Raw genomic sequence first — 17,680 nt, forward strand, 5'->3', positions numbered from 1 at the left:
CCAGTGTGCCCCAACATAGCACGTAGTTGTTTGACACTTCACGGTGCTTCCAGATTGAGAATAACAGCAATCTTCGCAGGATCCACCATCAGGCCTTGTTTGCAGACCACATGGCCGAGCAGGTTTCCAAAGGGAACGAAGAAGGTGCACTTTTTAAGATTCAACGCAATCTGGTGTCATCAACAAGTATCCAACATCAAACGTAAGCTTGCTATATGGTGTTTAACTAACCCAAATACAGTCCAATCGTCCAGATAGACCTCCAAGAACTTGTGGATGTATTCCTTGAACGCGGCCACCACTATGCGCGAAAATATCGCTGGCGCATTCTTCAGTCCAAAGGGCATAACGGTGTATTGAAAATAGCCCCATTTGGTTGTGAAGGTTGTCTTGCTCCTATCTTCCAGTGCGATCTTGATCTGATGGTACCCTGAGAAGCCATCTGTGAATGAGTAAGCTTCCTGACCGCCAACATTCTCCAATACTTCATCTGTAAACAGTGTCAAGAATGGATCGTGAACACAGGCGTCGTTAAGCTTCCTGAGGTCCACATATATTCTAATTTCGCCCTTCTGTTTTTTCTCTTATACTACCATGGGACTCACCAAGTCGGATTCTTCCACTGGTTCAATAATTCCAGCTACAAGTATTTCGTCTAATTCGTCGGGGACCTTTTCTTTATACTTTGGATTCAAACAGTAAGATTGTTGTTTAACTGGCTTCGCGTCCGGTTTTAGAGTGATCTTCATCATCCCTAAATCGTCAATTATCCCCTTTAAGTCTGTGATTTTGGTCGGGAACAAATATTGATATTCGCGAAGTAACTCGGCGATCTTATCTACCGTAGCATCATTCCAATAGTCCCCAAGAGTCGCGTACTTCGGCTCCGTGTCTGTGCCAATGTTTACCTGCTTTGTTTTTAGTGGCGTAGTGATGTTGAGATCCTCAATTGATGGTCCTCGAACTTCATGACACCCTTCAGTTTCTGGAATATTAATATTCCAGGGGTCGTCATCCTCCTCCTCTACTTGCACATTATAACATTCTAGGGCACTACTTAATTGGGTTTCCCATGCTGGTTGAACTACTTGTCGTGGTTCCTGTGGTATTTTGAAGATAGCAGCTTTTACGACTTGCAGTGCGTCGTCAACAGTATCCGACCATCGGTCTTCAAATGTGAATGCTAGCAAAAATCCCTCCCGCAAGACATCCCATTCACCCATACCATGTCGTAGTTCCGTCTCAATGTACCAATTTATGGGTATGACATCCAGGGTATGGTAGAATAAGTGTACCCATTCAGGCTGAGGTTCTTCCCCATAGGCCTTGGTCCATTTCACGAGGTGTGTGCGCGGGTCATCTCGTCTATTGTATTTATCTTCTATCTGTAGTTGCGGTTTCCCAAATCGTAGGCGCATCATCCTTCTACATCTACGCCAGTTTTCAAAATTTCCTTTATGTGTTCCCCACCAGCGCGAAGGTGTCGCGCACAGCGCCCACTTCAATGCATAAAACCGTTTTTGTTTTGGTACTGCGCTTTCAAACTTGCTCAAGAATTCATCCACCGCTGTCAATCCATCATATGTTGGCAGATCTCGAGCCTGGGTTGTTACGCAATGCAGTGATCTAATCATCATGTTGCAATTCAGCGTTGTCACTTCGTTCAACCAATTGTGCCAGTATTCGTCTGATTCGTCTGAATTCGAGGTGCAGGAACTTGTGTGCTCCCACGAGATCCTTCCATCTGCAGTCAGATTCACCCAATCCTGATCTCGCGTAGTTATCTTGTAGATATAATCCAGCTCATCATCGCACACAGGTTCGATGTAGCACGCTCCTTCAGCTGGATCTAGCGGAACTACTATGCATAGAGACTTTTCTCGAATGTCATCTTCCGCTTCTTCAGGTTGATGACTCCATTCATATCAGTGGCCCAGTCTATTCCTAGCAACGCAGGATAAGGATTGTTGTTATCGACAATCTCTATTACTTCAAAGTCCTTCCGTGTGCTCGCGCCTTCGATATCAACTGTTACCCCTCACAACCTGCCCATGGGAAAAATCTTATGTTGGTTCGCCATTCGTAATTGGATAGGGGACCACCGTAACGTGGGCCTGCCCATGCGTTCCCATGTCTGCTTTGGTAACACATTTGCGTCTGAACCTAGGTATAGGATTACCTGATCCATTTCATATTCGCCAATCTATGTCGTCAATCTCATTTCCCTCCCAGTGCACAATGCATGCTTTCCCAATTTCCGAACTATGTGTGTTTCCCCTGACCCTGCGCACCTGGTGATCAACTCCTGTAGTCCCTTAACTGCCTTATTGTCGTGCAGTAGTTTCATGCATGTCTCCAAAAAGGTAGTAAGCATAGAAGGATCCATCCTTGGTTCTGGTTGATCCTTAATACCTGAAGTGGAGGCCTCCGCGAAGCTCTTCTTAGCTTCCATGAACGTCTCCTTTGGGTGTTCTAAGTCAAACTTAGGTTCCTTTGTAGGAGCCTTGTGAACCCATGTATCTTCCTAGGGTTACTTCCCCTTATCCTCCCCTGTGGTCACACCGCTTCTAAGCATCATGTTCACATTTGGGTCTTCTTCGCACGGTTCAGACCTCATCATTTGGATATTCTGAGTCGGAGGAGGCTAGAGTACCCCTTTTTCGCACATTTGTGTGATCAACTTAGGACAGTCTACTGCTTCAAGTTCAAACTGAGCACAGTATGAATAGGATATTCTCATTGGGTTAGTACAATCGCGGGCGTAGTGCCCTGGTCCTCCGCAATTGTAACAAATTAGATGTTCGCGGCCCCTTCTTGGCCCCATTCCTCCTCGTCCTCGACCTCGCCCCTGAAATCCTGCACGTGCCATCGCCACCGCTGGGTCGAGGGCTCGCGTTTTTGTCTACATCTGATATGCTGGGATCCGATCCATCATTAGCTCATAGCTACGACAAGTACGCTCATCGTGGCCTACTGATCTGCAGAAATTACAAAACAACTGTTGGGGGGTCTGTGTATACTTCTGCAACAAATGACAATTATCCATCGTGTGTTTTCCTCCTATCTGACAGATCACACACCATAACGTGGGTGTCTCACTTGGCCCTGCCTGTGCCTTCGGTCTCAACGACATTGGCCCCCCTCCTACCAAGTAGTTTGCGAATACTGACAGTGGTCCTTGTCATGGCCCTAGCCTTTGCATTTTATGCACCACACTTCGTCGCGTGCCTCTGGCTGTGGTCCCCTATCCTGCTTCAAGCTCTGCATTTCCAAGCAGAGATTCTGTAGTTGCGTGTGGATTTGTTGAACTCCCAGCCCTGGATCTTATATCGGTGTCTCATGCAACCTCATCGCCATTTCCAACGCTTCAGCCTGGGTAGAAAATTTCTGTTGTGATAGCGTCGTCCTCAGGTACGGTGTCAGAGATGCCAAAAACCATGCATGATGTTGTGCATCTGTGAGCGTCATATTAGCCTCGCGGATCATACCCTTCAGTCGCTGATCCAGATCCCAGAGGGGTCTCACCTGGAAGCATCGCGATCTCTTTAAACCCATTGATTAACTGTGTCTCTAATTTCGGCCGGCTAAATTCTCTGTTCAACGCATTTTGGATCTCTGCTATCCCTACATTTGGGTGGTCATTAGAGTGCTTGATATACCATGTCAACGCGCGATCCTGCAGCGCGCTCACCAATGTAACCTTCTTAATGTTGTTGTCTGTGACCCCTTGTGCTTCCCACACTACTCTTACTACAAACCAAAACTGGTCCAGATCCTCATTCCCTACTCCTCTGAATACGGGTAGCTTGATCGTGCTCGCCATGCTGAACTGCGGGTTTGGTGGAGGTGGAGTGGGTGGAGATGGAGGTGAAGGATGTGAAGCGGGTGGTGGCTTGGGTGGAGGTGGTAACTGAGGAATGTGCTACCTTATCAAACTGACCGCACTTCTCAAAGAGACCTGAGTGAGCTCTTCCTTGCTCTCTTGCAAAGGTGAAATTAAGGGACTATTTCCTAATTCCCCGCTACTTTTGTAGATCTTTCCGCTCCGCGTCATTCCAAACAATAATGTATTCGCATAACGTGCTTTTCACATAATAGCGTCTTAATCCAGGTATTCAAATATTTAATGTACTTACCTCGCGGTCCCTTGGGAAAACATCGTTCTGCTTCATTGTAGCTCACGATTGTGTCTACCGCGAACTCAGTGATAAATCCCCCTATTATCTAGTCGAACCAATGGTCCATAGCTCGCACAATCTTATCTTCTGATGCCTCTAGTCTGCGCACTAATTCTGGAGTCCACACTATCGGTTGGTCGAGCTTATACCTTCCTTGGCTGTCGACTAACCTCGCGATCCACTCATACAGTTCAGAAGGAAAGGATGCGAAGAAGATCTCGTGGATTTCTGTATACATGTAGCGATCCAGCCACCTTTTCTCGGATACCTGCAGAGTTCTGTTTTCCTGTGTCATGAACTCGTGAATCTTCTTGTCCAACCACTCTTCAATTTCCTTCTTTGTTGGGTTCCGGTGGCACGACATCAGACATCCCTTAGGCAGATCCCAGTCTCGGCAATGGAACTATTTGTTGGCTTGTTGGGCCTGCCTAGGTTCAGAAGTGACTTAGCCAAACAAATCCTGAAACTACTAGCCCTTTCGGCAACAGTTCGCGGTGTGCAGACTGAGGTCTCACCCGAGGTAGCATGGGAGGGTGCTAGAACTAGGTTTCCGCACCCTAAGGATGTCTTGATGAAATCTAGGAAGTTCGCGAAGCAAACCTGGGCACTTGCGCTGCTCCGCGCAGCCGTCTATTCTTCGCAACTTGTGCAACTGCTTCCGCGCAGCTCTCTTAAGAGCGCAAAGAGGTGTTGTCTAGATCCTTTATCCTTATTGTGCTATTATTATAGATCTTAACTTAATTGTGTGGGCCCAATATTCTCATTAATCATTCAACATTCATAACAAGTGCGCGCAATCATAAAACTGTAAAGAGAAGCATAAATATAACAGAAGCATAGACACACAATATTTCGGAATCAACTTATCTTTTATTAATTCTTCGTCCAAGTACAATCCCAACTCCGCCCTGCGCACTCAGCTGCAAGGGTCCGCACACTCAACTGCGGACTCTACTGGGCCTCTGCGCACTCTGTTGCAGAGCCTCTACCTATCACTACGACCCAATACCTTCAGATCTACTTCTAACTTCTAACCATGCCTTCGCATCTATTTGTTACTTGTCAAAAACTAAGACTCCCTTTACACTTAGAGCCTCGCTCTATTTATACAATCCCATGGTCTGCGAACCATGGGTAGGCCGACACACTTTACATTAAATTACATTATCTTAGGGCGGACAACCCTAGACTCTTGCGCTCCGCGCCCGCATTTCGCGGGGTCTTTACATTACACTTGACCAAAATTCGGGCTTCAAGCCCCAAAAACCTGCTCTGGGGGGCATCTGCTGCCCAACACACCGTGTAACCTCCAAACCTAGAATCTTGGGAGGGCAGTGGTGGACACGCTCCCCTGGAAGTGTGATGATGATTTCCAATTGCTTGTCGGGGAAGTTAGGTCGATATAGTCAACGCTTCCACCATGTTGGTTTTATCAGTGGTTAGATTGGTATAGCTGATGCCACCGTACATAGCAGCAGAGGATGGATATGGTGGGAACGGAAGTAGGTCAGGAGGGATAGGAGGATATAGATCATTTGGAGACTCTTGATGGGAAGTAATGTCATTGTTTGACTTATCAAATTTTACTACTACAACTCTCTCTCCATTTGTTATGCCTTATTGCCAAACTGCTGCGAACTCTTGTATCTTTTACACCCTAACTTCGGGACGAAGTCTTCTTAAAGAGGAGTGTATGTAATGCCCTATTTAATCTTATCCTGCAAATTTTACTAAGTGTTTAAATTTCCCTAAAATATGGACTTATAATTATCAAGAAATATTGGTACATACATACATTGGTGAAATTGCAAATTTGGTACTGATATAAATTTTGTTACTATTCCCAATTTACCTCCCCAAATTTTTAAATTTTGAGAAGACATAGTCCTCTCCAATTCATTACCAAATTATATATATTCATACCTCATTCCCAAAATGTCCTCTTATATTTACTTGGGAGAAGACATAGTCATCTCCAATTAATTACCCAATTTTATATTCATATCACATTCCCAAATGTCCTCCCAGATTTACTTGGGAGAAGACATGGTCCTCTCCAATTAATTACCAATTTATATATTCATCTCTCATCCTCAAAATTTCCTCTCACATTTACTTGGGAGAAGACATGGTCCTCTCCAATGAATTGCCAATTTATATATTCATCTCTCATCCCCTAAATATTTACTTGGGAGAAGACATGGTCCTCTCTAATTAATTACCCAATTTTATATCCATATCACATTCCCAAATGTCCTCTCATGTTTACTTGGGAGAAGAGAAGTCAAATGTAAAGATGAGGGAGAAGTTATGACATTAATGAGAGGTGGTTGAGGTGGAGAAGAGAAGGGGGCATAAAAGGGGAAGGATGAGGAGAGGAAGGGGGGCTTGGTCTTGCTTTTGGTTTTGATTAGCTGTGGTTTTGGAGGAATTGTTTGAGAGAGAGGAAGGAAGTATTGTTTATCTTGGACACACACTACATCTGGTTGGACTTGGGTTCGGAGGGCTAGGGAACCTATGGAGGTTTCCTGGGCTAGGAATACTTCCTAGTTGGCTGTGAGGTAAATCCAGTCGGTTGTCAAGAGGAGTGTTCCAGCAGGAGCAGCAGCTCAAGGGCATCTCCACCAGGCTATCGATACAGGTATTCCTCTATGCATAGATTACTCATGTAAGTGATTGAAATGAAATGTTCACTATTTAAATTGTAGGAATTAGATTTTAAATGGTAAATTATCATCATTTAAATGTCTTGTTAGAAAATAAATTATTGCCCTTTTATTACAATTAAAATTAGAGAATATAGATCTGGTAGAGGACCCTAAGAGGGGATCTTACAGACTGGAACTTTGCATAGTTGAATGGCACTTTGATTATCATACCAAAAGTGTAGTTGGATGTTTCTGTTGAAAGCCAAATTCTGACAGAATCTGACGAATCCACAAGGCTTCCTTACTAGCTTCTATGGCGCCACGATATTCTGCTTCTACTGAAGAAAGAGAAATGGCACTTTGTTTCTTGCAAGCCCATGTAATAGGTCTAGAAACAAGAGTGTAGACATAACCTAAAGTAGACTTCTGATCATCAGGGTCACCAGCCCAATCGGAATCAGTGAAACCAACCAATAGAGGAGATGCTTCTGCATTGTAATGAATCCCAAACTGAATTGTACCTCGAACATAACAAAGTATTCTTTTAGCTACTTTCCAATGACTATCACGTGGATTTTGCATAAACTTAGAAATAAGGCCAACAACAAAGGAAAGTTCAGGACGGGTATGGGTCAGATACAAAAGTTTTCCTACAAGCTGACGGTATAAGGTAACATCAACTTCAAGGGAAGTACTAGTGGCTGAAAGTTTGACTCCAGATTGAAAGGGAGAAGGGGTTGGCTTACAGTCTTCCATGTGAAAGCGGCGTAGAATATCACATGCATACTTGGACTGGGAAAGGGAAAAACCTTCCTTGGATTGTAAGACTTGAAGACCAAGAAAATAATGCAAGTGTCCTAAGTCTGTCATTTCAAACTTCTTTTTAAGGCTAGACTTCACATGGTTTATAAGTTTGGGATCACTACTAGTAAGGATAATATCATCAACATAAAGAACAAGAATGATAAGAGACTTTCCCACTTTCTTGGTGTAGACTGTATTGTCAAAATGACACCTAGAAAAGGCAGTATCTAAAAGAAAGCTATCCATTTTGGCATACCAATCCCGAGGGGCTTGCTTGAGACCATAAAGGGATCTCTTAAGCTGACATACAAGGTTGGAGTCTGGTTGTATAAAGTTAGGAGGTTTTTCCATATAGATTTCTTCATGCAATTCCCCATGCAAAAAGGCAGATTTAACATCCATCTGATGGAATTCCCATTTGAAAGAGGCAGTAAGGGAAAGAACAAGGCAGATAGAGTTCATTTTGGAAATAAGGGAGAAGGTTTCAGTATATTCAATGCCTTCAACTTATGAAAAACCCTTAGCAACAAGACGAGCTTTATGTTTATCAACTTTTCCATCTGGTCCATACTTGGTTCTGTAAATCCATTTGCATCTAACAAGTTTTCGTCCCTTTGGAAGAGGAACAAGATCCCATGTATCATTTTCCAATAATGAACGATATTCTTCATTCATAGTTGTGTCCCAATCTGGATGGCTTGAAGCTTCTTCAAAGGTGTCAGGATCATAATTCGCTGAAGCTTGAGCCAGTAAAGAAGATGCTCTATCAAACTAAGAACGAGTGTGACGCTGATCTGTAGGATCACCTGCAAGAGCACCTGCTGCATCCCGAGTAGCACAGACCAATTTTGGAAGTTGGGGAGCTGAAGGAGGATCCTAAGAAGGTGGGGGAGGATTGTCATCCTCCCTGTCATCATCTGAAGAAGAAATATTTTCAGAAGTAGAAGGGATAGAGAGAAGTGGCACATCCGCCGAACTAGGCTCGTAGGTCGATATATTTTCAACAAACTTTACATCTCTTCTAATGATAACATTTTTTGACTTAAGTGGAATAAGTCTATATCCTTTGACATCTTCAAAATATCCAAAAAAATACATTTTTCACTCTTAGGTTCTAAACCTTTATGTTTCTCATCTGGAATATGAGCCCATGCTTCACTTCCAAAAACACAAAAGTGACTTACATCTGGTTTAATTGAGCTCCATTCTTCTTCTGGAGTGATATTCTTTAAAACCTTAGTAGGAATGCGATTTACTATGTAATTTGCAAAGTTAATTGCTTTTGCCCAAAAATTAAGTCTAAGTCCTTTAGGTTGAAGCATACAATTAGCCATTTCCTTTAAGGTGTGATTCTTCCTTTCAGAGACACCATTTTGTTGTGGAGTATATGGAACAGTATGTTGCATTGAATTCCATGCTGAATGCAAAATTTGATGAATTTGTTGTTAACATACTCTCCTCCATTATAAGATCTTAGCTTAAGAATTTGATGTCCAAATTGTTTTTCAACAAAGGCCTTAAAGGCCAAGAGCATGTTAAATATTTCACTCTTGAGTTTTAATAAGTATACCCAAGTGTGTCCGGAGACATCATCAATGAAAGTTAAGAAATACTTGTAGCCAGAGAATGAAACAACTGGAATTGGACCACATAAATCACTATGCACAAGCTGTAAAGGGGCTAAGGCATGCCAAGAGGCACATTTTTCAAAACTATCTTGATGATGTTTTCCAAGTACACATCTGGAACAAACACCATCTCTGCAAGATACCATAGGAAGACCTATCACCATATTTTCATTACATAGATTTTGAAGGGAGCGGTAGTTTAAGTGACCAAATCGCTCATGCCAAAGTTTGCTCACTTCATCATTATGAGCAACAATAGTGCTGATGACCCAAAGTTTTTAAACTTATACAACCTTGTAGAATCATCAGAAATGTCTGTAGCTAAAATCTGTCTAGGATCTCTTAGGTCCTTCATTACAACATTGTGAGGTGAAAATTCAACGATTTTACCTTCACCTAAATGAGTTATTTGATATAAAGATAGAAGGTTGCATGATAAGGTTGGAACACATAATACATCATTAAATTGACCATTGTCTAGATGAATAGTTCTAGTCCCTACAACACTAAGAGATCTATCATCACCAACATATATATTTTTGGTGTTACAATCATTTAAAGAAGAAAACATGGCTTTGTTTTTGGCCATGTGATAAGAAGCTCCATAATCAATGAGCCACTCATGAGAATGAGAAGAAGAAGATACATTTAGTGCATAACCAAACCCAGATGCTTGACAACCACATGCATAAAGTGTTATTCTTGAAGATGAAGTTGAAGTTGAAGAATGATCCAAATGGATGTTATGCTTCTTCATTATTGCTTCCAAGGCTTCCATATTCTTAAAGCATTTGGATTCTAAGTGGCCATCTTGATTACGAACGCTGCAATGTCTATCAGTCTTCTTCCCTTTGTTTTTATTTGCCTTATCATTTTGCTGAATTGATTTTTCATTTTGTTGAGACTGAAAGTGCTTAGGACCCTTGTTTGATTTAGGACCATTCTTTTTAGGATACTACTTCTTAGGATTCTTTGAAATTGGTTGCTGCTGGGCGGCTAAGCTTTCTTAGAAGAGTTTCCAAGATTAAGAAGACCAAGATGTAAGAGTTTTTCTTGTTCTCTTATCAAAGAATCACAAAATGCATCAAAAGAGGGGGACTTGTATTCTTGTCCTTGAGAAATAAAGGCTTCTCTAGTAGAATGGAAGGTGGAAACAAACACAGAGTAGGTTGGTCCCAACTTAGTAAGAATGGAGTAGATAAGGCTACCATATCCTTTCTTAACTTTAACACCTTCCAAGAGAAGTCTAAGGGTATTGAACTTGGACAAAAAATCTTCAATGGAAGAAAAATTATTGGGGTCCAAGATAAGCAACTCATTTTCGAGTTGATAGGCTCTAATTTCATTTTTAATTCCAAAAATTTTAGTGAGCTGTTTTATTGCTTCATTAGGGGTATCAAGTTCTGCGATATGGAATCTAAGGTCTGGAGAAATAGACATCCTTATCAACCCACGTGCTTGATCTTGCCTATTTTCCCATTTGACTACCTTATCTTCATCTTTAAGTTTATTTTCTTGGCCTGAGGCTATTCTATAAAGACCTTTACTTCTAAGTAAATCCACAATGTAGGACCACCATTGGAAGTGGTTGGTGTTGTCAAGAATAACTTGGCATGAACTTTCCATTTTAACAGAAATTGAAGCTATAGATGTTGAAACTAAGTGTTTCAATGGAAAGATCTCGAAAAATTAGTCCGTTTAAAAAAAAATGGGTCTGAAAACGGCTTCCAGATGAAGAAGTTATGGCTTTTTGAAAAAAAGTTGTTGAAGATATCGACGAAGTGCATGAATGTGCGGAAATGAATGATAATGTTATATTTTAAACCTTTCCCCCCTCCTCCCCCTTCCAAACTTAATCTAATTAGCTCACTTTAAAAAAAATTATGTGACCCACTTTTATAAATAAGTGAAAGTCACTTTTACAATGGTACTTTATGAGCTACCCACTAAATTGTAACTTAAATTAAAGACAAAGAGACTTTAGAATTATAAGTGACTCACTTTTTAAAATGGGTGAGAACACTTTTACATATAGTAACTTTAAAACATAAGTTACATGTGTTTTTTGAAAAAGTAACTCAACAAAAAGAAAGACTTGAACTCAAAACCTCTATTCTCATAAAGTAACTTTGGACCAAGTGAGCTAGTTTAAACAGTTAGTAATTTTTGGAAAAGAGGAAGGCTTTTTTTTTTTTTTTTTTGTAGTCATTGAAGCTTTGGAGTGCATGCTTACTTGAAAAAGCTATTTTCCCTACAAAGCAAAAAAAAAAGACACACAACCCAACACAGACATACAAAAAAAAACAAAACTTTACAGCTTGAAGTTAGCTTCCGCCGGAAACTAAATATTTTCCTCAATGTTTCTAATTTTCCGAGATCACACTAAGGCGTGCAGAAAAGAGCATACGCATGAGAAAAAACCTTCATTTTTGTTTCTGATTTTCCCAGCTCGCACAGAGTTGCGGGGCAAAGAGCATACGCAGAAATGAAAGGTATAGATCTGGTAATTAAAAACAGAGAGATAAATAAATCGAAATAAACAGAGAGATAAATAGCTAAATCTGTAAATAAAGACTGTATACCTCTAGATCTTAAAAATGACGTAGCTAGGGATACTGGAAACCTTTTTGCATGAAACGAAAGGGGTTCTTCACTGGAATAGATGCTACTAACACAATAGAGTAGTCCTCTCAGCCCGAAAGCAGTCAGAAACAGTAGATCTAGGAAACAACAGTTGGATGCAGTTGTACTGGCTTCCTATTTGGATCACCAATGGATGCGACCCTCAAATAGATCTGATACCATGTAAGAATTTACAGGGTAAGTTCCTCAGACAGAACACCAAAGGACACCACTCACAAATAGATCACAAATTGATACACCAGGGTTCTTGACGTGGTTAAAACCCTCAAGGAGGGAAACAGTCCACGGCCTAAGCCAACGTGGCCACTTCAAACAATTTATTAATAAAAGAATGAAAAATTACATAAGCTTATCTCATGAACGGTCACCCTACAAATGACCCTCCTTGCTCTTTAAATAGAGATTATGGACCAATAGGGTGTTAAGCCACAGATCAAGTGTCGGTAATACTGAGGAGAAAATGATTTGTCGGATCACTCCATGTCTAGAACATATCGTGACCGTCAGATTGTAAGTTATAAAAGTACATAGTAAAGAAACACACTTTACCTAACTCTAAACTAGACCAAGTTATACTTAACTATTTCCTATGTGTCGAAATATCTTTATAGAAATTTCTCTATAGATCAGCTAACTCTGATACCATGTAGAAATTCTACAAATTCTCTACAAATCTACCTCTAAGATCTCTGTAGAAAATCTGACTATAGATTAACCCGATAATGAAATATACCAAAGCAAAATACTATAATCTACTTCTACTATCAATTTGTGGAAGCTTAAAGATCGAGCAAGATCGAGTTGAACACATATAACCAGAAGAAGAAGAATCAATGCACATAAAACACAGAAAATACTCAGGGGAAAGCCTCAGCTAAAAACTCCACTATCTGTATTACATGCAAGGTGGAAATACATTAGAAATATACAAAGCCTTAGCTCTCACAGCTAGCTAACTCTCAGTACAATCCTCCTGGATCCTCACAGGCAATCAAAGCTTCTCACAAGCCTTCTCCTTTGTCGTCCAAGCTCATATTTCCTTGTGCAGTTCCTTTGGGATGATCTCCTTCACCCAATGGAACACTTCTCTCACACACTACTCTAACACACTATCAGAACTACGCAATCCTCAAGGAACCTTCCCTTGATTGCATGCATGAGTTTCCTTTATAGGAAAACACATGCAACTGATAGTACACTATCCTTAACATTTAGCTCAACTGGGTCTTTTTTAAAATAGAAATGCATGAGTTTCTAATGAGTGAATCTTCAGTTATCTGGAGTACACTGGCTGAGTGCATGCATGCATCAACTGACTGATAACTCACAATTAGTTCCTCAAACAGTTGGAACTAATTTAACTGGACTTAACTTAGTAAACTGAGCTAACTAATCACAACTCAAATATAACTCAATCTTATCTCCTTAATTAAGGGATAATCTCCTTAATTTAAGGGATAACTCTTGCATGACTTCAGAAAGACTTCTAACTTGAATTTCTCCAACTAATTAATCCATAATTAATTAATTAATTAATTCCAAGCAACTGGTGAGACTAAATTTGAATTTTAATTCAAGGAAAAATTAAAATTGGAATATTCTGGATTCTATTTTTATCATTTCTTGTTGCTATTTTCAACTCTCTCTCTCAACAAGAAAAGAATTCAACTCGATCTCGATCCTGAACCTTTGGAATGTTCTGCATGCAACACTTCTCTCGAGTGTTGTAGCTCCAGCAACTCCATAAACAAAAAAACATCCAACCTGAATCAATATGATGCATCTATCATCAAAGTCTTTGACTGTTATTGCCTCTCTCAACTCAAAACTTTGCGCTTCTGCTGACTCAGCCTTTCTGCACTGTTTTCAATCCTTCTCTGCACTCTTCAGTATCTGACTACTCTAGCCTTTTTCACTTTGATATCTGACTGCATCAATCCCACTGATTCCTCCCGCTACCATGTACTTTTGGCTCCCATAGCAAGGTACTATCCATGAGATAAAACCTCTCAATGGACCCTACCCAATTTCAGCCTTCTTGAGACTGTCACTTCACATTGCCCCACCTCACACCTAGAGGTATGGTTGCATGTGATCCCTCTACCCACTTCTCCAATTGTGGCTCCTCCACAATTGTCTGAGACTTCTTTTGGGGTTGCATGTTGAGAGGTCATTTACTCTCCCTCTCAACCACCAATTCTCTAACATTTTCCTTGCTACTCAAGGTTTTGCATGCATCTTGAACCTCAAGAGCATACATGTTCTTGACTCATGAACCGATCTGTTTCACTTGTCTCGTGGTGATGTTTCTAAGGAACGCCTTTCCTTTACTGAAGGCAACATCATAGCCTTTGTCCTCCAACATCGCAACCGATACCAAGTTCTTCTTCAGTCCAGGCACATATTTCACATATGTCAACACAATAGGAGGTCCATGCTCCCTCTGAAAAGTAACTGTGCCCACTCCTGAAACACTATACCTTTCGTTGTCACCCATCTCTATGCGCATCTTTAGGTCTTTCTCCTCCAAGGTACTGAATAAACTTTTATCATCGGTCATGTGGAATGAGGCTCCATTATCAAGATACCAACCACAACCCATCATCGATGACACCATGCATGCGATGAGGGTAAAGTCCATTTCGAACTGAGAGGCTAATGCATCACCTTCCGATCCTTCCAAGAATCCCTTCTTGGACTTCTTCGATGGGCAATTAGTCGCATAATATTCCATCTCGTGACAATTAAAGTATCTCACTTTAGAATTGTCACCCTTCTTCCCTCCTTGAGAAGAATTCAATTTGGAATGGGAATCCTTCCCCTTCCCTTTCCTTGCCTTACTCACTAAGGCCAAATTTTCTTCATCATCATCCTTGGATGAAGAACCATCTCATGTGCTCCTCCTGATCTGCTCCTGCATGAGATCTGACCATAGTCATTCCCAATCTGACAATTTCTCCCTTCCATTCACAGAGTCCTGGTAGCTATTCCAGCTCTTTGGAAGGCCAAGGAGAGCGAGGCTCACCATATTATCATCGGTAGTAGTTATTCCCACACTACCAAACTCATCTCTGCAAGTGGTGAGCTTGTTCAGATATGTGGAAATAGTATCGTTGTTCTCCATCTTGATTCTTCGAAGCTTATCCTTGAGCGCCAATATCCTTTAGTCGTTATTGTTCTGGTAGAGGTCCTTCAATGTCTTCCACATTGAATATGGAGTATCCTTCCCATGGAGACTCGAGAAAATATGGTCTCGAACTCCCTCAAGGATGATCCGTCTCACCTTCGCCACCCACTTCTTCCACTCAGCTAACTCTTGTGCATTAGTTGAACCTGGCTTTGGGATTTCTTGATCAATGAAATCTTTCAAGTCGTTGTCTTTTAATACAACCTCCATTCTATCTTTCCATGCTATGTAATTCGAGCTTCGTTCCAAGGCACACTTGAGTCTCAAGCCATAGAACGCCATTGGCCAACCTTGAAGTATGATAAGAATTCGATTTGCACCTGCAACCCCGAACTTCAAACTTCGAATTCTCTTCTCCATATATTGTTCACAACTCCGATAAACTTGGCTCTGATATCATGTAGAAATTTCTCTATAGATCAGCTAGCTCTGATACCATGTAGAAATTCTACAAATCTACCTCTAAGATCTTTGTAGAAAATCTGATTGTAGATTAACTTGATAATGCAATATACCAAAGCAAAATACTATAATCTACTTCTACTATCAATTTGTGGAAGGTTAAAGATCGAGCAAAATCGAGTTGAACACATATAACCAGAAGAAAAAGAATCAATGCACATGAAACACCGAAAATACTCAGGGGAAAGCCTCAGCTAAAAACCCCATTATTTGTATTATCATACAAGGTGGAAATACATCAGAATTATGCAAAGCCTTAGCTCTCACAGCTAGCCAGCTCTTAGTACAATCCTCTTGGATGCTCATAGGCAATCAAAGCTTCTCACAAGCCTTATCCTCTGCCCTCCAAGCTCCTATTTCCTTGCGCAGTTCCTCTGGGATGATCTCCTTCACCCAGTGGAACACTGCTCTAACACACTGTCAGAATTGCACAAACCTCAAGGAACCTTCCCTTGACTGCATGCATGAATTTTCTTTATAGGAAAACACATGCAACTGATAATACACTGCCCTTGACATTTAGCTCAACTGGGTCTTTCTTAGAATAGACATGCATGAGTTTCTGATGAGCGAATCTTCAATTATCTGGAGTACACTAGTTGAGTGCATGCATGCATCAACTGACTGATAACTCACAATTAGTTCCTAAAACAGTTTGGAACTAATTTAATTGGACTTAACTCAGTGCACTGATCTAACTAATTACAACTCAAATATAACTCAATCTTATCTCCTTAATTAAGGGATAATATCCTTAATTTAAGGGATAACTCTTGCATGATTTCAGAAAGACTTATAACTTGAATTTCTCCAACTAATTAATTCCGAGCAGCTGGTGAGACTAAATTCAAATTTTAATTCACAATTTTAATTCAAGAACAAATTAAAATTGGAATATTCTGGATTCTATTTTTATCATTTCTTGTTGCTATTTTCAACAATCCTAACAAAAGATGGTACAACCATGCATAAAAGGAGTTCATTGGCATAGGATGTATAGAGATAACACGAGACATGGACCAACCATGTATAGGTTGTTATATGCGGTTTATTACAACCATGCATTTACCATTGTTTCATAATTTTATGTTGGTATGGGGTCCAATCATTAGTGACTTGAGTCATCGTGGTGATAGGCATGTTATCAAGGAGTCTTATGGAGTCATTTTATAGGCACATGTATGGGCTAATAATGTTGTATCAGTTATGATATGTCATGTATTTGAGTCATTAGTGAGATGGTGATAACAACAATGTAATTCATTGTAATATCCATGTAAAAATCTCATGACACTATGTATTTGTATTATGTTATGTTTGAGTCATCTAGTCATGAGTCATGAGGTTATGTAATGGTCATGTATGAGGTCTTATGTTGCTACTACAACCATGTATTTATCATGTATATGTCATTCAGTCATGGTTATGTGGAGTCTATGGTCTATATGATGCTTCTATTTGTTGGAAGGAAGCATTGTTTGCAATGAAAGTGGTTCACTATAGATTTGAGATGATATTAGAGATGGAACGTGTTTAGGGGGAGCATCATTTGCTCTTGTTTACTTCAGACATACATTGTTGGCATTATGATAGTTGGAGTTTTTGACCTCATGTTTTGAGAAGATAGGTTGATTGATGTTGTTGCTATGTGGTTGTTATGGAGAGTGTTGATTGATGCTCGTGTGCATATTGTCACACATACTCGATGATTCTCATGGTTATTATTATGTTTTTGCTCATTGATGCTGCTTATGGTTGCCTCATGTTGGCATATTGATGCTTGCTGCTAGAGGTTGTTGGTTGACATGCTACTCTGGCTGATGATTGGTATATTTGTTGCTTGTTGCTATTGATATGAGAGTCATGGATGTAGAGATCAATTGCTTCATTGTTTGTGTTTCATTTCTTTCTACCTTATCAAATGGAGTTGTCCCTTTGCATTGATGCCAAAGGGGGGGTGATAGAGGAGATTGGTCTAAAGGTTGTGTGTGGTTGCCATCAATGCCAAAGGGAGGGATTGTAAGGATTATGGAGTGCATGGTTCTAGCTAGTTGATGTTCGTAGTGGTTCATGATGGTAGCTAGCTCATGTTGGCGTTGATGTTAAACCTATGTAGTCTAACTTATGTTT

The sequence above is a fragment of the Pinus tabuliformis genome, chromosome 3_1 (genome assembly GCF_031772625.1).
Source record: "Pinus tabuliformis cultivar Carrire ecotype Pingquan chromosome 3_1, CPIR1, whole genome shotgun sequence".
Taxonomy (NCBI): Eukaryota; Viridiplantae; Streptophyta; class Pinopsida; order Pinales; family Pinaceae; genus Pinus; species Pinus tabuliformis.